Source organism: Sus scrofa, chromosome 2 (assembly GCF_054392235.1).
Source record: "Sus scrofa isolate SSC_HxYL_T2T_F1_AM1 chromosome 2, Sscrofa_HxYL_maternal_Yorkshire_Landrace_v2.0, whole genome shotgun sequence".
NCBI lineage: Eukaryota > Metazoa > Chordata > Mammalia > Artiodactyla > Suidae > Sus > Sus scrofa.
In genome coordinates this window covers 144,202,918-144,225,889 of record NC_139384.1, presented here as the reverse complement: position 1 = coordinate 144,225,889, position 22,972 = coordinate 144,202,918, and the positions used below count along the sequence as shown (strand labels likewise).

The following is a 22,972-nucleotide window of genomic DNA, read 5'->3' as shown; positions in this document are numbered from 1 at the left end:
CTGGGTCTATCACAGGAAGCCTGTTGCCCATTCCTTTAGGAAATACATTGTATGTAAATGGGGCAGCTTCTTTCCTGGGTTCAGGATTTCCTAGGACACTGGCAAAGAAGGAGGGAATTCTGTTTTAGTATTCCTTTGTAAAATCTCCCCATCACTCCTCTGCACCCAGAGAATGTTACTAGCCTGATATAAGGCTTCTGCCTTCTCCCAGTCCACCACCCCCCCTACACACACACGTGCACACACACACACGGATCCTGCAGGGGCCATGCCTTCCCCTGACCGTCCCTCCACCATTACTAGTTTATGCCTTTATTTTGAAAATAGTAAACACAAGTCTAGTAAGCTGAATAATAGGTACCCAAAAATAGCAATCTCTAATTCCTGGAGCTTTAAAGATTACCATACAGGAGAAAAGGGTCTTTGAGGATGTAATTAAGTTAAACATTCTGAGATGAGGTGATTCCTTTGACCTGTCTGGTTAGGACTACACATATCACAAGTGTCCTTGAAGAGACAGAAGATAACACACGGGAGAAAACAGTGGGAAGCCGATAGGGAATTAAAGCCGCCGGTGAAAGCATGCCAGCAGCCACTACAGACGAGGATACAGACAAGATTCTTCCTTCAAGCCTGCCGAGGAAGTGCCACTCACCAACACCTTGATTTTGGTCTTCTGGCTCCGCAGTTCCTGGCAGTGTGTTAACGGGAGTCCTGGGAAACGAATGCGTTTTTTGCCTCACTGTGGAGACCCAGAAGCTGCAATTAAATGCTGTAGTGGTCTGTACTACACCATAGGAGCCACCCCCCTCACTGCATCCAAAAAGCATTTGATAAAGATAAGAGTCGGTGGCCATTCCAGAGGCCGCCTCTGCAGAAGCCTGGTCAGCCTGTTCCAAGTGTTCACAGGACATTCCTCTGATCCTTGCCAAACTTGTTTTTCATTGTTCTCATTTTAGGCATTCTGGTGAGTATGTACTGGTGTCTTACTGTGGTTTTAATTTTAATTTTCATAACAACGAATAATGCTCAGCATGTTTTCAAATACTGGCCATTTGGATACTCTCTTTGTGAAGAATCTTTCTAGGTCTTTTGTTTTTTATTGTGAGAATATTGAAATAAACTTGTTTTATCATGGCTTGTCTATCACAATCTTGCTCAATTCACTAATTCTAAGTTTTTAGATTCTTTTGCATAGTCTACTTTCTGGAATTTTTAGACAGTGAGCTGAGGTCATAGGGCTCACTTCTTATGTTCTCGAGGATTCCTGTCCTTCAGTATCAGTATCCAGGGTCATAAGGGGCATTGTTTATATATATCGTCTGCTTTTTTAGTTGCTTTAGGCAGGAAGGTAAAGTGCTAGTTGCTCCATCTTGAGCAGAAGCGTAAGTTCACATATAGAATTTTAATACAACTCTTGTAAGTAAATGAGAGCAAACACAACACTCTACGCCCTCCCCACCCCAGTAGTCAGTAAGGACATAGAAGATTGCAACAACACAACTAACACACTTAATCTCATGGACCTGTATAAAACACTGAATTAGCAACAACTGCAAAATATACATTACTTCTGGGCGATCCTGGAGCATTTATCCAAGTTGACTATATGTTAGGCCATAAAGGAACTATTAACAAATTTCAAAGAATTGAACTCATATAGACAAGGCTCTCTGCAGCAGATTTAAATGAAAAATTGGTAACAAAAATTTAAAAATTTGTAAGTTAAAGAATTCCTACCAGAGTTCCCACTGTGGCTCAGCAATAACTAAACCGAATAGTATATGTGAGGATCCGGGTTTAATCCCTGCCCTTGCTCAGCAGGTTAAGGATCCGGTGTTGCTGTGAGCTGTGGTGTAGGTTGCAGATGTGGTTTAGACCCGCTGTGGCTGTGGCTGGCAGCTCTGATTAGATCCCTAACCTGGGAAGTTACATGTGCGGCCCTAAAATGCAAAAAAAAAAAAAAAAAAAAAAAAAAAAAAAAAAAATTCCTCCCAGTAACCCAGTGGAAAGCAGAAATTATTTTGAACTGAATGAAAATGTAGATAAGAATGTCGGAACCTTTTGGTTGTTTATTAAAGTTGTACTTGACGGGAAATTGTATAGCCTTAAGTGCATGTGTTAGAAAAGTAGAAAGGATAAGCTATGAGATCCTGCTGTGTAGCACTGGGAACTGTATCTGGTCACTTATGATGGAACATGATAATGTGAGAAAAAGAATGTATGTATGTTCATGTGACTGGGTCCCCTTTCTGTACAGTAGAAAATTGACATAACACTGTAAACCAGCTATAATGGGAAAATAATAAAAATCACTAAAAAGTAGAAAGCCTGAAAATGAGTTAGCTAAACATTCTTCTCAAGAAACCAGAATAATAAATAGCAAAATAAATTTAAATACATGGAATTAAAAAGGGAGGGCTGCCTAACAAAGCAGTAAGTTCTCTTGAAAGACTAATAAGGAGTTCCTGCTGTGACACAACAGGATTGGCGGCATCTCTGCAGCTCCAGGTCGTGGGTTCCGTCCCCAGACGAGCACAGTGATTTGAAGAAGCCAGTGTTGCTACAGCTGCAGTGTGGGTCACGCCTGCAGCTCAGATCTGATCCCTGGCCCAGCTCAGATCTGATCCCTGGCCCAGGAACTCCTTGTGCCACAGGATGGCCAAAAAAGAAAAAAAAAATGTTGAGTCTGTCATTTGAAAGCCTTTCCACAAAGAAAACTTAAGTCCTGGATGGCTCTATCTGCAAGTTATACCAGACACTTAACAGAAAAATAACACTGATGCTACATAACAAAATCTCAGAATGGTAGGGATTTCTTAAATAATACCCTCAAAGAAAACACAAATAATGATGGAAATGATTGGTTTATTTGACTGTCTTAAAAACATGTTCATCAGGAAACACCATTTCAAAGAATAAAAGGCCATAGAGTTGAAACATGTAATACATATACCCCTGTAAGGACAGGTAACCAGAATATATAAAGTACTTCTTTAATATTTCTTTATTGCATAGTTGATTTACAAGGTTAATTTCTGTTTACAACAGAGTGATTCAGTTATATAATATATTATATATATATACACACACACACATTCTTTTTCATATTATTTTCCATTGTGGTTTATCACAGGTTATTGATATAGTTCCCTGTGCTTTACAGTAGGATCTTGTTATTTTTCTAAGAAGCTAAAGTATATCAGGAAAAAGAAAAATAGCACCCAATAGAAAAGTGAGTAAAAGAATTACGCACTTCATAAGAGGGGAAATTGTCCAATAACCATGGAAAGGTGCTTAATCCCATTATGTAAATCCAATTATGAAATAAATTTGTAATTGATGATAAGGTGTTAGCTATGCTGCCTTCTCTTTGGAGTGTTGGTGGCACTTGATCTTGGGCCAAAAACTATCCTTTGGATAAAGCAAGAATAGGGCTAAGTGGGGAAGTTGTAGTAAAAAATGCAATGGGGCCGCCAGGTGGCGCCATGCTGCAATGTGACTCCTTGTGGAATCCTTTAAAAAGGTGAGAACAAAACAATGTTTTATATATAAATTTATTAATTTTTAATTTTAAATGTATTTTAGGTTGTGACTTGTTAAGTTTAGCATTGTGAGTTAAGGTTTATAATGTTATAATTTGATATACTTAACACATTGTGAAGCGATTACCACAGTCAAGGCATATATCATCGCATTAGTTATCTTTCTTTATAGTGAGAACACTTAAGATCTGCTCTCTTAAGACATTTCAAGTTTATAATATTGGAAAATAGTTCCTCAAGAAATTGAAAGCAGAACTACTATATGATCCAGCAGTCCCACTTCTTGGTATATATCCGAAGGAAATGAAATCATCCTTTCAAAGAGATACCTGCCCTCCTGTGTTCATTGCAGCCTTATTCACAGTAGCAGGATATGCAAACTAAATGTCCATTGATAGAGGAATGGATAAAGAAAATGTGTGTGAATATGTAAACTGTTTTCATTTCTTTTGCAAGCTTACCTTCCTCAAAATTCTTGCTAAATAATGTAGTTCCTCAAAAACAAAGAAGAGCAAAGTAATTTCTTAACCATCTTAACAGATATGTCTGCAGCCCACAGTGAAATATCTCAGAAGACTTTCTCACAGAGGTAATGAAAAGGAAGCATTTCCAGGAGTTCCCACCATGGCGTGGTGGGATTGGTGGCATTTCTGGAGCGTTGGGACATAGATTCCATCAATCCCCGGCCCAGAGCAGTGAGTTAAGGATCCAGCATTACCTCAGCTGCGGGATAGGTTGCAACTGCAGCTCAGATCTGGGAAATCCATATGCCAGGAGTGGCCATAAAAAATAAAATAAGTTAGTTTTTAAAAAGGAAGCCTTTCCAGTTAGAAAATATATAATTTTAGACATTCTGTTTGCGTGATCTTCAGAGATAAAGGTTAGTATGGATACACCTATTTCCTAATACAGTGTTTTTGCATTTGGACATTAGATCTGCAATTTTAATGAATGGGTCTTTTGCAGGGCTCCCGAGGGAAATCTAGAAAACACAAATGGCCCAACTCTGAACAGGATTGAAAAGCAGGTAATATATCTAAGAGCTAATCAAATGGTCTGTACTGAACAACACGCTCCAAAGACTCCTAGCAGCTGCTCATTTGTTCTACCTGGTGTTATTGGCCTTTTTAAATTTGATCATTTTCGCGGGTATGTAACGGTACTGTATTGTGGTTTTAGTTTTCATTTGCCTTATTGTTCATGGAGTTTGTCTCCTTTTCATATTTGTATCAGCCATTTGGTTTGCACTAATATGAAATGCTTTCTGAGTCTATTTTCTTCTTCTGGATTATCGATATTTATATTTTCTGGATATGACTCCTTCATCTGTTATGTCTGTGCTAGAGATCTCTCTCACCCTTTGGCTTGTTCTTTCATAGCCTTAATGCTGTCTGTTGGTGAAAACAACTTCTTAATTTTGAACTAGAAAAACCTATGCTTTCCCTTTTTGGTTAGTGCTTTGTTTGTGAGAAGTCTTTTTCTACTCCAGCGTATTTGTGTTACCTTTTAAATTTTTTTTTAATTTCGCTCTGAGGTATGTCTGGAATGTGTAGTGCGAGGTAGAAGTCAGGTTTTATTCTCATATCTGCAGATTGTTCCTGTACCCTTTATTGAAAAGATAAGTCTGTGTTCTCTTTTATCAGCCTGTTAGTTCTTCCATTCCCCAATACCTCCTTGTCTTAATTATTCTAGAACCATAATACGTACTGATATCTGATAAAGAAAGTTTTTTTCTGACACTGTTCTTTTTTTCAATAATACATAAGCTATTCTTGTATCATTGCATTTCCAAATGAATTTTACAACCAGTTTATCAACTTACATGCACACGTGCACACACAAACAATTGCAATTTTGAATGGGATTTTCTTGAAATTACATACCAATTTAAAGGAAATTAACATCCTCTTAAATTTTAGTTTTCCTATCTATGAAGCCAGTATATGTCTCCATTTATTTAGATTTTCTTTTGCTTTCACTGCTTTATTATTTTGGTTTAAGGGCTTTCCTATTTTTCATCTAAGATTTATTTTTAGGTGTTTGATGTGGGTTTTTTGTTACTTTTTTCTCCTGCTTTATGGAGGTATATTTGACAAATCAAAAGTATATATGTTTTAGATGTATGTCTTAGTCCATTTGGGCTAATGTAACAAAATGCCATAGACTGGATGGCTTATAAACAACAAAAATTTCTTTGTCACAGTTCTAAAGACTGAGAAGTCCAAGATCAGGATGCTGGCAGAATTGGTGTCCAGTAAGAGCTTGTTTCCTGGTTCATAGATGGTGTGTCCTCATGGAACAGAAGGGACAAGGGATCTCTCTGGGGCTGCTTTTATGAGGGCTCCTTATCATTTCATTTCACTTCATTCATGAGGGCTTCACCTCATGACCTAATTACCCCCAAAGGCCCTACTTTCTAGTATCGGCTTCAGAGATTAGGATTTCAGGATATGAAATTGGGGCGGAGGGGGTCACAGACATTCATTGTGTAGCAGTGTACAATGTCATGATTTGATACATACATACACTGTGAAATGATCACCAGAATTAATGCTAATTAACATCCGTCACATCGCATAGTTGGTGTGTGTGGTGAGAACACTTAAGGTCAGATTTTTAGCAGATTTCATGTGTATAATACAATATAACTATAGTGACCACAGAATATAATACCACTCCAGAACTTACTTGTCCCACACAGCTGAATCTTTGTACTTTTTGATCAATATCTTCCTGTTTCCACCCAACCCTCAACCCCAGGCAACTACCAGATTCCACATGAAGGTGAGATCATGCATTGTTTTTCTGTACTTGGCTTATTTCACGCCACAGAATATTCTCTGGGTTCTTGCATGTTGTTACAAATAGAATTTTTTCTTTCTTTTTTTTTTTTTGTCTTTTTGCCATTTCTTGGGCCGCTCCCTCGGCATATGGAGGTTCCCAGGCTAGGGGTTGAATCGGAGCTGTAGCCACCCGCCTACGCCAGAGCCACAGCAACGCGGGATCTGAGCCGCATCTGCAACCTACACCACAGCTCACAGCAATGCCGGGTCCTTAACCCACTGAGCAAGGGCAGGGATCGAACCCGCAACCTCATGGTTCCTAGTCGGATTCGTTAACCACTGCACCACAACGGGAACTCCGAATTTTTTCTTTTTTAAGGCTGAGTGATACCACTGTGTGTGTGTGTGCACGCACACACGTGCAAGAAAGTATGTGCACATGTACAAGCCCATTCATCTGTTAATGGACATGTAGGTTGTTTCTAAATCTCGGCATTTTTGTCAGCAGTGTTGCATCGAACATAGAGGTTACAGAGATAGCTCTTATTTAACAGTTGGCAAGAAGCTAGAGCTCACACTTTTGCAAGGAAATGAATTCTGCCACCAACCTGAGTGGCTTCTTCCCTCGTTAAGCCTCCAGATTCAAGCACAGCCCAGCTGAAACCTTGACCACAGCTGTGTGCAACCCTTAGCAGAAGACCCAGCCAAGCTGACTTACTGAGTTCCAGACTCCTGATGCACTGATATTGCGCTATTTGAAGCTGCTGAGTTAGTGGTAATTTACAGCAGTAGGTAACTAATATCTTGCTTGTTAGCGGCATGACCTTAGGGAAGCTGTGCATATTTCCCGTGCCTTAGTTCTCTCATCTTCAAATCAGGCTAGCAGTAATCACCTATCTCATAGGCTCTGAAGGTGGCACGACTTAAAGTGTGTATGATCCTTTGGCCACACCCAGCCCCCTGGAAAGTTGCTCAGTCATTGTAGCTGTGTTATCACTGCCTTTGTCTCTCTCTCTCCCTCCCTCCCTCTTCAGACTCAATAGTTTTTCACCCCGATTCTTCCATCTCATCTCCTTTTTTAGAATTTCATTTCTTTGCCCAGTGTAGCCTTGGCTGGTCAACACCTCTTACCTAACAGTCACTTATCTGACAGCCTTGACTATTCTAAGATAATCAGGATGCTCCAAAACCAAATTGATTCCATGTAGAAAATACATTAAAGCTATATTCTTGACCTGTTATCAGAACTTAAAACTGAGTGAGAAAAATTGAGGGAAGCATATTCATAGAAATAAGAATGTAATTAAGATAATCTGAGATGGAAGGAACCTGAAAACTAAAAGGCAGAAAACTCACAAAGCAGAGAAAGGCTGCACTTCAGGGATATCTGAAAGTTTTCAGTGAACAAACATTGTCTTATTGGACAAGTCACTTTTTGCTTTTTAAGGCCATACTCAGGGCATATGGAGGTTCCCAAGTTAGGAGTCGGTGTTGTAGCCCCAGCCTATGCCACAGCAACACAGGATCTGAGCTGTGTCTGCAACCTACACCACAGCTCAGCAATGCTGGATCCTTAACCCACTGAGCAAGGCCAGGGATGGAACCTGTGTCTTCATGGATACAGTCAAATTCATTTCTGCTGAGCCACGAAGGAAACTCCAAGACACCGTTCTAATTTCAATTTCCAGATTTGTTTAAATAACAATATTGTCATCGAGAGGGCCTGAAAGTCCATTCTACACTAATTAGGGTAACAGTGTATATATTTTATATTATCATAGTACGATATAATATTAGAAATGCATAATACTTTAAAAGATTAGTTTTAAATTATCAAATAATTTTTCACAGAACTAGAATGAATAATCCAAAAGTATATGTGAGCCATAAAGACCCAGAATTGTCAAAGCAATCCTGAGGGGGAAAAAAGCAGGAGGCATAACTCTTCCAGACCTCAGACAATATTACAAAGCTATAGTAATCACAACAGTGTGGTATTGGTACAAAAAGACATGTGGATCAGTGGAACAGGACAGAGATCCTAGAAATAAACCCAGACATCTATGGTCAGTTAATCTTTGACAAAGGAGGCAAGAATAAAATGAGGGAAAGAGTCTCTTCAGCAAGTAGTGCTGGGAACCCTGGACAGCTGCATGTAAATCCGGGAAACTGGAACACACCCTCACATCATGCACAGAAATAAACGCAAAGTAGGTTAAAGACTTAAACGTAAGACAGGACACCATCAAACTCATAGAAGAGAACACAGGCAAAACGTTCTCTGATATAAACCATACAAATGTTTTCTTAGGCTAGTGTCCCAATGCGATAGAAGTAAAAACAGAAATAATCCGCTGGGACCTAAGAGCAAAGGAAACCATAAAAAAAAAAAAGAAGAAGAACCCTGAAAAGACAACTGACAGAATGGGAGAAAATAGTTGCAAATGATGGAACCAACAAGGACACGATCACCAAATTACACAAATAGCTTCTAGAACTCAACAACAATAAAACAACCCAACTGAAAAATGGGCAGAAGACCAAAGAGAAATTTCTCCAAAGAAGACATATGGATGGCCAGCAAACACGTGAAAAGATCTTGAACATCACTTTTAGAGAAATGCAAATCAAAACTACAACGAGGTACCACTTCATACCAGTCAGAATGGCCATCGTTAATAAGTCGATCAATAACAAATGCAAAAGAGGGTGCTGAGAAAAGGGAATGCTGTTGGTGGGAATATAAATTGGCACAACCACTGTGGAAAAGAATACGTAGCTTCCTCAGAAAACTAAATGTAGAACTACTGGTCCCACTCCTGGGCATATTTCTGGACAAAACTGTAATTCAGAAAGATCTGTGCACCCCTATAGTTCATAGCAGCACTATTTGCAATAGCTAAGACATGGAAAACAGCCTAAGTGCCCATCCACAGATGAATGGATTAAGAAGATCTGGTACATAGTACAATGGAAGACTACTCAGCCATAAAAAGAATGAAATAATACCATTTGCAGCAATATGTATGTACCTAGAGATTTTCATACTAAGTGAAGTTGTCAGAGAAAGGTAAATGCCATATATCACTTAAATGTGAAATCTAAAATATAGCACAAATGAACCTATCTGCAAAACAGACATAAAGAATAGATTTATGGTTGCCAAGGGGGAGGAGGGAGGGAGTGGGATGGACGTTTGCAGTTAATCCATACAACCTACTAAGCATCTCCTATTCAACCCCTAGCCTGGGAAATTCCATATGCCACAGGTACAGCCCTAAAAAGCAAAAAAAAAAACAAAAACAAAAAAACAAAAAAAAAACCCCCACAAAAACGAACTTGTACGCTTAGAATGGAGGAGCAGTGAGGTCTTACTGCATAAGGAACTATATCCAATCCTCCTGGGATAGACCATGATGGAAAATAATATTTTTAAAAAAGAATATGTATATGTGTATGACTGAGTCACTTGGCTGTACAGCAGAAATTGGCACAACATTGTGAACCAACTCTAATTTAAAATTTTTAATAAAATTGTTAAAGATCTCTAGTTCAACAACAGTATAAAAAAAAAAACCCATAATTTTAAAATGGGCAAAGGACCTGAATAGGTATTTTTCAAGGAAGATAGACAAATGGCTAGTAAGCAAATGAAAAGATATTAAACTTCACAAGTCTGAAGGAAATTCGAAAAACTACAGTATTACCTCACATCCATGAAGATGGCTGTGCTAAAAAAAAAAAAAAATTACAAGTGTTGAGAAGAAAGTGGAGAAACTGAACCCTGTGCACTGTTGGTGGAAAGGTAAAATGGTTCCAACCGCGATGGCAAACAGTGTGAAAGTTCCTCAAAAGATTAAAAACAATACTACCATTTGAATCAGTAGGTCCCACGTCTAGGTATATAATCCAAAATAATTGAGAGCAGAGTCTCAGAGATTTGTACACTCATGCATGTGTTATTCGCAATACCCAGGAGGTGAAAGCAATCAAAATGCCCATCAATGGATACATAAAATGTGGTATATGTGTAACTGGAGTATTATTCACCCTTCAAAAGGAAGGAGGAGTTCCCGTCGTGGTGAAACAGAAAAGACTCTGACTAGGCACCATGACTAGCGATCCCTGGCCTTGCTCAGTGGGTTAAGGATCCGGCATTGCTGTGAGCTGTGGTGTAGGTTGCAGATACAGCTCAGATCCTGCACTGCTGTGGCTGTGGTGCCCTATTGGGAACCTCCATATGTGTGGGCGTGGCCCTTAAATAAAGGAAAAAAAAAAAAAGGAAAAAGAAGGAAATTCTGACATATGCTATAACGTGGATGATTTAACTCCATCCTGCATTCTGCCTACAAGCCTTGCTATTATAATAACTCATTCCTTTTTTTTTTTTTTTAATCCTGAAAGTTTCATTTTTTAGTTGCTTATTTTTGGCCATGCCCACAGCATGTGTAAGTTCCCCGGACCAGGGATGGAACTGGTGCCACAGCAGCAACACAAGCCACATCAATGATAACACTGGACCCTTAACCTACTGAGCCACCAGGGAACTACCCCTCTCTCATCTCCCCCTTTTTTTCTTTTTCCACTGCCTTCTGGCACATGAAAGTTCTCAGGCCAGAGATCAAAGGCGAGTCAGAGCACGACCTACGCCACGATGACAACAACACTGGTTTCTCAACCTACTGTGCCACAGAGGGAACTACCCCCATTCCCTTTTTAAAAAAAAATTTTTTCCCCCTCAATTCATGAGATTTTGGTGGGACTGCACATCATAGTAACCTACCCCTATACATACGTGTGTATGTGTGTATACGACCACACAGGCCAGTATGAGGCGTTCCTTGGAATTCCTAGCTTGTAGGTCAAGGTCAGCTCCTGTCCCACGACGCTTGTCATAAGCTATAAGACAGTTATTGGGATGGTTGTGTGTTGGAGCCAAGCCCACTGCTAGCAGGTGACTGGTTACTGAGAGCCTGTTACCCTCTCCCTCCAGTGACCCCGCAGCCAAGCACTCCCTCAGAGCTGCCCTCTACCTCCCCTGTGAGGCCAGGCCTGTGCCTTCGGAAGTCTGGAACTAAAGCCTACTGAATAAACCAGTCATTGAATCTATATTAGAGGTCCTGCCTTCAGTATTTCTTAAAATTGGAAAGAAAATCAATAACATATTGTAGCTTATTTATCACCAATTTCATCAGAAGCCTGTGATGCTGCTTTTTTCCTACTAAGCCCTTCATTTTGTGAATGAAAGGTGTCGTTGAGCTAGACTGATGCACTTGCTGTTCGCTGCAGAGGTGACTTGGAGGCAGAAGACAGCTCTCTACGGCAGTCACCTGCTACCAAGCAGAGAAAGGAGGGAGCTAACTTCCAGGAAGAGAAAGAGCGGCCTGCATTCAAAAATCCAAGTTGAGAAGGTCTGTCTATTCTTAGAACGCGTTGTATTTGCTACTCACTGATTTCCTGGAACAACTGGCTGGGGTCTCTCCTTCACGCTGGCGCACTAGGAAACCCCACATCCGTTTGGTGTTTTTCCACACAGGATGCTATGTCAATATCCACACCTGACCCTGTGTGTGGTTTCTGAGGCTTTCATAGCAAACATCAAATGGTTTTGCCACCAACATGCATGATGCGTTTATCCCTTAAGTCCCTACTATGCGCCAGGCACAGTAGGATGCGCTGTGTAAAGCATTGTGCCAGACCTTGTGTGTTGTGGCTTTTACAGCCTGGGTGGAGCTCCTGCTGCTGGAGGAACGAACACCTTAGATCCTACACACCTTAGATCGAACACACCTTAGATCCTACACTCCTAGTTGGGCAGTTGGTGACTAACCGGAGCTTCCAACAGGGCCTCTTTTGGGATCTTTGGTTCTTGTTCCCATGAACCTTTTAAATAAGACCTCAATCCTGAAAGCATCATTTCTGCTGGCACAGGGTATTGAGCACAAGCAGGCGTGATTAGTTTATCCCAAGTATGCACCTCGGAGGAACAGAGAAAAGGATGCCAGGGGATGGAGTGATTGGCATTTCTCAGCTCTAGGTCCCAGTCCCCTGAGGCACTGCTCAGTGGACACTTGATCAGATTGTGAATGTCCTACTTAATGTTTCTCTTCTCTTTTTTCACTCTGCTGTTGCCTTGGAAGAGCTTCACCAAATCTGTCCTTGGACTTTCTAAGAACCTGACTTCCCAAGATACCTCACATAGTGGGGTTGTTACCAACCTTTGGACTCTTTGATTAATAGAAATCGATGAGAGGCCAGGCGAGAATTTCAGGCAGGCTTTCCAGGGGCTCCTGCTGCAGCAAAAGGGAGCCAAGGCAAGAAACCGGAATCCTTGCTGCTCCCTGTGAGGAGCTGCTCGGGTCCTTAAATGGGTAACAGTGGGGGCAGGTCCATGGCCTGGGCAGGGAGGTGGAGCTTAGGTGGTCTTTCCATCCCCTTGGTGGTGCTGGGAGCGGGGATCAGGTGCTGTACCCTGCTTTTGCTCTTGGCACCCGCCCCCCAACCCCCAAACGGTGGACTTGCTCACTACATCTCCCCAGGAAGGTCGTATAGCAGTCAGATTTGCCAACTTCTCATATGTGCCATGTTTCAATCACTTGCGTTTTGTGGCTTTTTTAAAGCACCCTGTTGCTCACAATTGCCCCAAGGGTGCATCCATGCAGTTGTTTTTAGTTAGAGCTTCTTTGTATCCTATTTCTCAAAGAGATGTTTGTCCAGTAGAGGATCCCAGGTCCTAGCCTACCTCAGGATAGGCAGTTTCTATCTTTCTGTGACTGGCTGTTTCATGTAGCATAATGTCTATCTTCCAGGTTCATCCACATTATAGGAGGTGTCCCGATTTCTTTTTGAAGAATGAATAATATTCTGTTGTGAGTATATACTAAATTTTCTTTTTTTTAAAATTCTTTTTCTTTTGATTTTTAGGCCCACACCCGCGGCATATGGAGGTTCCCAGGCTAGGGGTCCAATCACAGCTACAGCCACAGGTCTACAGCAACTCAGGATCCAAGCTGCACCTGCAACCTACACTCCAGCTCATGGCAACACCGGATCATTAACCCACCGAGCAAGGCCATCAAACATGCAACCTCAGGGTTCCTAGTTGGATTCACTTCCGCTGCACCACAACATGAACTCCTAAATTTTATTTTTCTATTCAGCCGTTGAGACTTGGCTTACTTCTACTTCTTGGCTCTTGTGAATATTGCTGCTGTGATCATGAGTTTACAAATACCTCTTTTGAGACATCTGCTCTCGATGCTTTGGACTACATACCCAGAAGTGAAATCGTATGGTAGTATTTTCACCTTTTTCAGGACCCTGCATATTGTTTTCCATGGCGATGGCACCGTTTTACTTTCCCACCAGCATCACAGGGTTCCAGTTTCTCTGTATTGTCACTAACACTTACTATATATTTTTTTAACCAAAGTCATCTTAGTGGGTGTGAGTTGTCCTCTCATTGCGACTTTGGTTTGCATTTCCCTCGTGATTAGTGCGGTCGAGCACCTTTTTATGTTCTTACTGTCATTGCTCTGTCTTCTTTGGAGAAGTGTCCATTCAAGTGCCATGCCCACTTTGTAATTGTGCTGCTTATTTTTGTTATGGAGTTGTAGGAGTTTTTATTGGTATGTGCTGGATATAACTCTTTATCAGATGCATGATTTGCACATAACATGCTCCCATTCTATAGGTTGCCTAGTCATTCTACTGACTTTTTTTTTTTTGGATGCACAGACGTTTTTAATTTTGAAGAAGTCTAGTTTTTCTGTGTTTCCTTTTGTTGCTTGTGCTTTTGATGTCTTATCCAAACTAATTCTCAAATTCACTGTCATGATTTTTCCCCAACTTTATTTCTTCTTAGAGTTTTATAATTTTAGATCTTATGTGTATATCTTTGATCAACACTTTATGTATCGGGTAAGGTGATGGTCTGCTAGTCTGAATGTTTACATCCCTCAAAATTGATAGGTTGAAATCTTTATTTAGCCTTTTATTTTATTTTTTTTTAGGGCCACACCCGCGGCATATGGAACTTCCCAGGGTAGAGGTCGAGTTGGAGCTGCAGCTGCCGGCCTACAGCAAAGCCACAGCAACGCCGGATGAGAGCTACGTCTGCAACCTAAGCTGCAGCTCATTGGCAGTGGCAGATCCCCCAGCCCACTGAGCAAGACAGAGAGTGAACCAGCATCCTCAAGGATACTAGTTGGATTCATTTTCCCTGCACCATGGTGGGAACTCCTGAAATCTTTATTTTGTTTTATTTATTTATATTTTGGCCACGCCACAACATAAGGTTTCCAGGCCAGGGATCCGATCTGAGACACAGTTGCAACCTCTGCTGCAGCTGTGACAATGCAGGATCTTTTTACTACTGTGCCAGATGGGTATCCAGCCTTTATCCTGATATTACAGAGACTCAACCAATCCCATTGTGTCATAGCGGGAACACCAATAGGTCAAAATCTTAATGCCTTATTTGATGGTATTAGTAGGTGAATCCTTGGAAAGTGCATGGGGGCTCTGCTCTGAAAGGAACTGGTGCTGTTATTAAAGAAGCTCCGGAGAGGTCCCTTGCCTCCCCTGCCATGTAAAGACACAGCAGGAAGGCACCTGCTATGAGCTAGGAAGAAGGGCTCTCACCAGAAGGCAACCATGCTGGCACCTTGATTTTGGACTGGAATTGTAAGAACCAAATTTCTGTTGTTCATAAGATACCTAGTCTGTGGTATTATGTTATAGTAGCCTAAACAGACTATGACATGGTTTGTTTATTTTTCGTATGTGGATTTGCAATTTTCCTAGCCCCATTTATTGAAAACACGGCCTTAATCTGTTGAGTGGTCTTGGCCTCCTTGTTGAAAGTCATCTGACAAAGGAAAGTGTATTTCTAGTCTTCCTATTCTTCTGGTCTGTACGTCTCCTTACAACAGTACTACATTGTTTTAATTAATGTGAATTTGAGGTAAGTTTTGAGGTCATGTGTGATACCTCCTCCAACTGTGTTCTTTTTTAAGATTATTTTGGCTCTTCAGGGTCCCTTGAGATTCCATAGGAATGTTAGGATGGATTTTTCTATTTCTGAAAAAATGCCACTGGGATTCTTGATAGAGTGTGCATTAAATCCAGAGATCATCTTGGGTAGTATTGACATTTTAAGAGTATTAAGTCTTTCAATCCATAAACACAGGATGTCTTTCCATTTATTTGTGTCTTCAGTTTCTTTCAGCATGCAAGGCTTTTGCCTCCTTGGTTAAATTTATTCCTAACTATTGTATTCTTTCTGAGTCTGTTGTAAGTAGAATTGTTTTAATTTCCTTTTTGGATTGTTCACCATTAATGTACAAAAATATAACTGTTTTTAATATGTTGATCTTGTATCTTGACACTTGGCTAATTTATTTGTTCTAATAGGTCTGTCTGTGTTTAATCTTTAAGGCTTTCTACATATCAGATCATGATGTGTGTAGGAAGAGATAACTTGCCTCTTTCCAATTTGGATGCCTTTTAATTATTTTTGTCTAACTGCTCTGGCTAGGAGCTCCAGCATTTTGTTTCACCAAGACAAGACATACATGTCTTGTTCCTTATGTTAAAGAAAAGCTTTCAGTCTTTCATCATTTAGGTGAATGATATCACCTGTGGGCTTTTTTTTTTTTTTAAAGATTTTTATTTTTTCCATTATAGTTGGTTTACAGTGTTCTGTCAATTTCTACTATACAGCAAAGTGACCCAGTTACACATATATATACATTCTTTTTCTCACATTATCCTCCATCATGTTTCATTACGAGTGACTAGATATAGTTCCCTGTGCTATTCAGCAGGATTTTACTGCTTATCTACTCCAAATGCAATAGTTCTGTATCTATTAACCCCAGACTCCCAGCCCATCCCACCCCCCCCTCCCCCTTGGAAACCGCAAGTCTGTTCTCAAAGTCCATGAGGTTTTGTTTTTGTGTGTGTGTGGAAAGGTTCATTTGTGCTGTATATTAGATTCCAGATATAAGTGATATCATATGGTATTTGTCTTTCTCTTTCTGACTTACTTCACTTAGTATGAGAGTCTCTAGTTCCATCTGTGTTGTTGTACATAGCATTATTTTGTTCTTTTTTTGTGGCTGAGTATTATTCCATTGTGAATATATACCACATCTTAATCCATTCATCTGTCAATGGATATTTAGATTGTTTCCATGTCTTGGCTACTGTGAATAGTGCTGCAACGAACATACAGGTGCATGTATTTTTTCAAGAAAAGTTTTGTCTGGATATATGCCCAAGAGTGGAATTGTTGGGTCATGTGGTAGTTCTATATTTAGTTGTCTGTATTTAGTTTCTCCATACCATTCCCCATAGCGGTTGTATCAGCTTATTCCCACGAACAGTGTAGGAGTGTTCCCTTTTCTCTACACCCTCTCCAGCATTTATTTGTTGAGTTGTTAATGATGGCCATTCTGACAGGTGTGATGTGGTACCTCATAATAGTTTTGATTTGCATTTCTTTAATAATTAGTGATGTTGAGCATTTTTTCATGTGCCTGTTGGCCATCTGTAAATCTTCTTTGGAAAAAGGTCTATTCAGGTCTTTTGCCCATTTTTCAACTGGGTGGTGTTTTGCTTTTGTTTTTGTTTTTGCTGTTGAGTTGTATAAATTGCTTATATATATTAGAGATTAAGCCCTTGTTAGTTGCTTCATTTGAAACTATTTTCTCCCATTCTGTAGGTTGTCTTTCTGGGTTTTTTATGGTTTCCTTTGCTGTGGGACTTTTCCTACACAGTCTTCATTTTGTTGGAGTAGTCCGTCTATTCCTAGGTTGTTGAGGTTTTATTGTAAAAGGGTTTTGAGTTTTGTCAGACTGAGATGACCTATTCAAATAGGGTTTTTTTTCCCTGTCACTCTGCAAATGTGGTATATTACACTGATTTAAAAAAAAAGACATTGTTGGAGTATAGTTGACTTACAATGTTGTATTAGTTTCAGGTGTACAGCAACGTGAAGAAGTTACAAATATACACATATCCATTCCTTTTCAGATTCTTTTCCCGTGTAGGTATTACAGTATTGAGTAGCTTTCCCTGTGATACACAGCAGGTCCTTGTTAGCTGTTTTACATATAGTGGTGTGTATATGTCAATCCCAACCCCCTAATGTATGCCCTCCCCAACCACAGTTCTTCTTCGGGAGCCATAAGTTTGGTTTCAAAATCTCTGAGTCTGTTTCTGTTTTGTAAGATCTTTTGTATCATTTTTATTAGATTCCACAAATTAGTGATCTCATGTGATACTTGCCTTTCTCCCTCTGTCTTCACTTAGTATGATAATTTCTGGGTTCATCTATGTTGCCGTAAATGGCATTGTTTCATTCTTTTTTTAGGACTTTGCAAAGAGAGTAATTTTCCATTTTATATATATGTACCACGTCTTCTTTATCCAATCCTGTGATGACAGACATTTAGGGTTCTCCCTTGTCTTGGCTATTACAAATCATGCTGTATCTTTTAGGTGTGCATGTATCTTTTTCACTTGTCGTTTTGTCCAGATATATGCCCAGGAGTGGGATTGCTGGATCAGTAGTAGTTCTATAGTTTTTTAAGGAACTTTCATATGGTTCTCATAGTGGTTGCACCAGCATATATTCCTGACAACACTGACTTTCTTATATTGAGCTATTCTTGCATTCCTGGAATAAATCTTACTTGGCCATCATGTGCAATCCTTTTGTCATCATGTATCACTCTTTTAACATGCTGTTGAATTCTGTTTGCTATTATTTTGCTGAGGATTTTTGCACTGCTTTCCTATTGCTGCTTTTAAGATTCTGTCTTTGATATTTGACAGCTTGATTAAATCTTGGCGTGGGCCTCTTTGGATGTATTCTACTTGGGGAGTTTTTTGAGCATATTGTGTTTTTTCTTTCTTTGTTTTTGCTTCTCAGGGCCTTACCCGTGGCATCTGGAAGTTCCCAGGCTAGGGGTCGAACTGGAGCTGCGGCTGCCAACCTACACCACAGCCATAGCAAAACCAGACCTGAGCCACGTCTTCGACCTACACTGCACCTTGCGGCAGTGCCAGGTCCTTAACCCACAGAGTGAGGCCAAGGATTGAAACCACATCCTCATGGATACGAGTCGGGTTTGTTTCCACTGAGCCACAAGAGGTACGCTGAGCCTATCATGTTTCTATTTCCATTTTTTGCCTCAAATTTAGGACGTTTACAGCCATTATTATTTTTAAGTACGCTATCCATCCCTTTCTCTTTCCGGTACTCTCGTCATACATATACATCCATCCACTTGATGGTGCCTCATAAATCTCTAAGGCTCCATTCATTTTTCTTTGTTGAACCTCTCCAATGAACTTTGCAATTTGGTTATTTTATCTTTAAGCTCAGAATTTGGTTCATTTTTATAATTTCTATCTCTGTTGATTTTTTTTTGTCAATCACTTTGCTGATTGTGGTCGATGTTCTTGTTTAGCTTACTGAGCATATTTAAGGTAGTTTTTTTAGATTCTTCATCAAATCAGAGGTCCTTTTTTTTTTTTTTTTTTTACGAATCGTTTCCATAGATTTTGTTCCTTTGAATCATGTTTTATTTTTTTCTTTTCTTGTCAATATTTGAGATTTGAAAAAAAAAGCCACCTCTCCCAGTCTTTACTGACTAGCTTCAAGCAGGAAAGACCTTCCGTTATCATCTCCAGTTAAGGGCTTTTGGTTCTCCCAAAACTTTTCTCAGGATGCAGGTTTCCTGGGGGCTTGTGTGCATGCTTTTATGCCAGTTCTGCATATATTCAGCTGCTTTGAAGAATCTTTATTTCTGTCTGAGTCTCATTCCTGCTTGTTCACAGAAGCCTTAAATTCCGTGGTATTCCTCTGCCTATAACCTCTTAGCTCCCAGCTTCTAGAGCTCAGCAAACCAACTGCAATTCTAACATGCTGCTGTACCCACTTGGGTTTAGCAGCCTCCTGTTTTCTAAGCTGCGCCACCATTCCTATCGGGCAAGACAAACCAGTCCCTCAAGCAGCCACCAGGCAAGCCAGACAGGTACAGGCAGTTTCATCCTTTCCTTTCTGTCCTGAGGAAGTAACTAGGAACTAGGCAGTTTCTTTCCAACTGAGCTGTACTGTGCCAGGAAGAGGGTGCTGCAAGGACAAGCAAAATGCCACAGATTTCCTACCATTACAGCCTGAGACATGGGCTTCGTTGTTGCAGCTCCTTAACTAGTTTCCATGAACCTCTTTTGGCTTGTATATTGTTTAGTGTTTCTGTGGGGGGGGGGGGGGGAAGCACCTGGAGCTTCCTAGTCTGCGACCTTTTTAACACTTCTTGGTTAAGACGTAATGTTTTTCATCTTCTAATAGAGGTAGTACTATTACTTACTAATAGTATTACCATTATTCCTTAGCATAAAGAAAATGAAATCCAAGCAGGATAGACTGGCATTAAATGAAAAATGAGTCTCCGTATTTACTTCTCCCGCTCCATTCCTACTTCCAGGATACATACTTACACCTATTTGCATTTTGAATTCTTCTGAGGATTTTCTCATTCTCAATACTGTAGGCAGGAGTTCCCATCGTGGCTCAGTGGTTAATGAATCCGACTAGGAACCATGAGGTTGCGGGTTCGATCCCTGGCCTTGCTCAGTGGGTTAACGATCTGGTGTTGTCGTGAGCTGTGGTGTAAGTCGCTGAAGTGGCTCGGATCCTGCGTTGCTGTGGCTCTGGCGTAGGCCAGCGGCTACAGCTCCGATTAGACGCCTAGCCTGGGAACCTCCATATGCCACAGGTGCAGCCCTAAAAGACCAAAAAATAAATTGAAACTCCTCTCCTTTATCCCCAGCAGTTTGTCCAGAGCACTTAATAATCGTGTATTTTGCCTTATTTTCTCTCTGTGCCCCCCTCTAGAATGAAAGCTCCTGGAGGGCAAACGAACTTGTTTTGTTCACTGCTGTACCACCAGTGCCTGGGCACATAATTCTCAACCTGTAATTGGTGACCATATGAATCATCCTATTAAATGGCATCCACTTAATTATGCTTCCTAATGGACCAGTTTTCCTGAAATTTTGTTTTAATTTGGATAGATTGCTTTGTAGATCTGACTCAGACATAAAAATCCTGAGACTTATTTTAACGATACTACCAGAACTGTTCTACTTGTTCTTCAGAGCATACTCTCAAGTAAGTGCTTTCAGGACTGCTGGCTAATCCGATCATCGTTATTCTGCCATCTCCCTTCATTGGAAGGTGGGTTGCAAACAGAATACTAGTTGAAAATAATGTTCTCTCAGAAGTTGGGAGGCGTGCTCCATTATATTCTAGACCTCACTGTTGCTGCTGAGAAACCTGGTAAACCCTAGCATGAATAATCACAGAGCTGAGTAACTGCCCATAGCTGGACGCATGGGTCTTCAGAATACAAGGTTGATTGAGGACTCTGTGAAATGCGAATGTATAAATGCAAAAACATCTTTTCTTTACATTTCAAAATACAAGGAAGGAGGTGACCATTCTTTTTTGATCATTTTTTTTCTCTCCAGAGCATTTACCTGGCTTGGTTTCAGCAAAACTCCTATTAATCCCTTGAATCCTTGAACTTCTCATCCGTCCCCGTCCTATGACTTAGCACAGTGACTTTCCCCACAGTGTCTACCTCTCCAGCTAGATTCCTTCAGGAATGTCAAACTGCAAAGAGAGGCAGGGAGACAGGTCTTGTTTCCGTGTCTGAGCTGTAGTAGCTGTCCTCCATGGCCTTGGCTCCGCTGCGCACAGGCTGTTGTGGCTGCATTTGGGGAGGGACGGTCCCGTCACTCACTCCCTGTACCTTTGTGCTATGAGCTGAATGGGGGTGTCCCCTGGAGTTGATGATGACCCTTTTTGTTTTTGAGCCACCCAAATCAGGGTTGTTACAGCAAAGTATTCCAGATGGACTAACGTTCTTGGCAGTGTTTCTGAAAAGTGAAATACTGTGTTTAAAGGAAACCCATGTGCTGACAGCACCTGAACATGCTGCACCCTACACAGGATCCATGCACTTCAGCACCGTGGACGGGCCCTGGGAGCTCATGGAACGGAGCTACTGTCTCAGGTACGGATTCAGTCAGTGACGACTGTTTGTTTAGATGGCTTCAATTAGGAACATGGAGAAAAAGGTAACTAGGTCAAACTCTGAAGATTTTCAAAGAAGTAGCATCTTACTTGCTGCTCCTATAAAGGAGCAAAAACAAAAACCTGTGCCTAGGAATTCTTCCTGGGCCCCCACGGCGGATGACGGGAGTATTCATCTGCTTAGAGCTGGTGAACACGAGGTCTGGTGAGGTGTAAGAGCCTTAGTGAAGTCTGGAGCAGTACTGTCGCTACTCACCAGCTCTTGCCTTTCCATGTCATTAAATGCATCCTTTCTTCAATATCTCAATCCCTACTCTTTTAGCAACTGTCTGTAAGGTTCCAGATCAAACATGCGGATCTTCTTCTTTAGGAAGAATCTTTTTTTCTGAAAAACTATGAAGATGAAATTATGGAATTGCCATTGTGGCTTAGGGGGTTAAGAACCCAGCCAGTATCCATGAGGCTGTGGGTTCAATCCGTGGCCTTGGTCAGTGGGTTAAGGATCTGGTCTTGCTGCCAGCTACAGTGTAGACTCAGGACATACCTTGGATCCAGCATCGTGGTGGCTGTGGCGTAGGTGGGCAGCTGCAACTCCGATTTGACCCCTAGCCTGGTTACATCCATATGCCTCAAGTGCAGCCCTAAAAAAAAAAAAAAAATGATGCAATTAGGAGGCTGTGTGCTCATAAAATAAGCCCAGAAGCTGCTTAAATCTGGTAAAAGCATTAAAAAAATAACCAAAAACCATAATAAAACAAACCAAAAAATGCCCCCTCACCTCAGAAACATCCTAAAAATTGAAAGTTTAGGTGCCACAAAATAAAAAGTCAGTTTACTGTTTATTTAATGGTTTATTCTCTTACTGGACCAGTCTGGATGGAGCAAGCTGAAGAGGGGGAAGGTAAAATTTCTTACCAGTCTGCTGAAGAACGTTTTAAGCGGAGGGTGTATATCAATTTTGTAGATTTTTTGCATTTTCACCATTTTAGCAAATTCCTGTCTCTGACACTATTTTTATAGCTTTGTCCTACTTGTGGTGCACATTTTATGCACAGCCTTTGAAAGCAGGCACTCAAAATAGAGCGCCTAACGTCCCAACACGAGTTGCTTCGGATACATTTGATCTTATCCCCGTTTCGTTTAGAGTCCTTGGCCATGAGATGAGGACACGGATCATTAAAACTTTCTGAGATACTGTTTCCTAATACCCTGCACATTGATTGTCCCATTTTTAGGCACCGTGTGGCAATTCTCATGATACAGCCAAACCTGACTGCCTTATTCTCAGTACCTGACCAACATGCGAAAGAGTCTCCAGCAGGATCGGGTGAGTACGAAGTCAGTGTCGCCGGGCTAGGGCTCTCTGACAGCGCGGCTACATACGTGTCTGTCACGGGGACTGGCCTGTGCACCACAAGTATTTAGCAACCTCCCCAGCTTCTACCCCCACCGGATGTCAACAGCACTTTCCTTTCTCACCCAAACTATCTCCAGACCTTTTTCAAATATTCCTTGGGGAAACTAAAGTGCCC

At 40.9% G+C, this 22,972-nt stretch overlaps 1 protein-coding gene and 1 long non-coding RNA gene across 5 annotated transcripts in view; both read left to right on the top strand.

Moving 5' to 3' along the window:
- The window catches only part of RAPGEF6 (Rap guanine nucleotide exchange factor 6), a 244,827-nt gene extending 243,690 nt beyond the window's left edge, over positions 1-1,137 (top strand). The window contains exon 32 of the transcript XR_014838754.1: positions 486-1,137. The gene's annotated coding sequence lies outside the window, so the exon portion shown is untranslated. The remainder of the gene's footprint in view (positions 1-485) is intronic.
- Positions 1,138-4,085: 2,948 nt separating this feature from the next.
- LOC110259698 (uncharacterized) lies at positions 4,086-22,780 on the top strand. 4 transcript variants are annotated; one of them, XR_014838776.1, is made up of 7 exons: positions 4,086-4,134; positions 4,512-4,572; positions 11,618-11,739; positions 13,138-13,197; positions 20,479-20,579; positions 21,311-21,420; positions 22,676-22,780. It is a non-coding gene; the product is annotated as an uncharacterized LOC110259698 (long non-coding RNA). The 4 variants fall into 4 exon arrangements; XR_002342085.2 differs by lacking the exons at positions 4,086-4,134; positions 20,479-20,579 and having other exon boundaries at positions 4,496-4,572; XR_014838775.1 differs by lacking the exons at positions 4,086-4,134; positions 4,512-4,572; positions 20,479-20,579 and having other exon boundaries at positions 9,430-11,739.
- Positions 22,781-22,972: the final 192 nt, after the last annotated feature.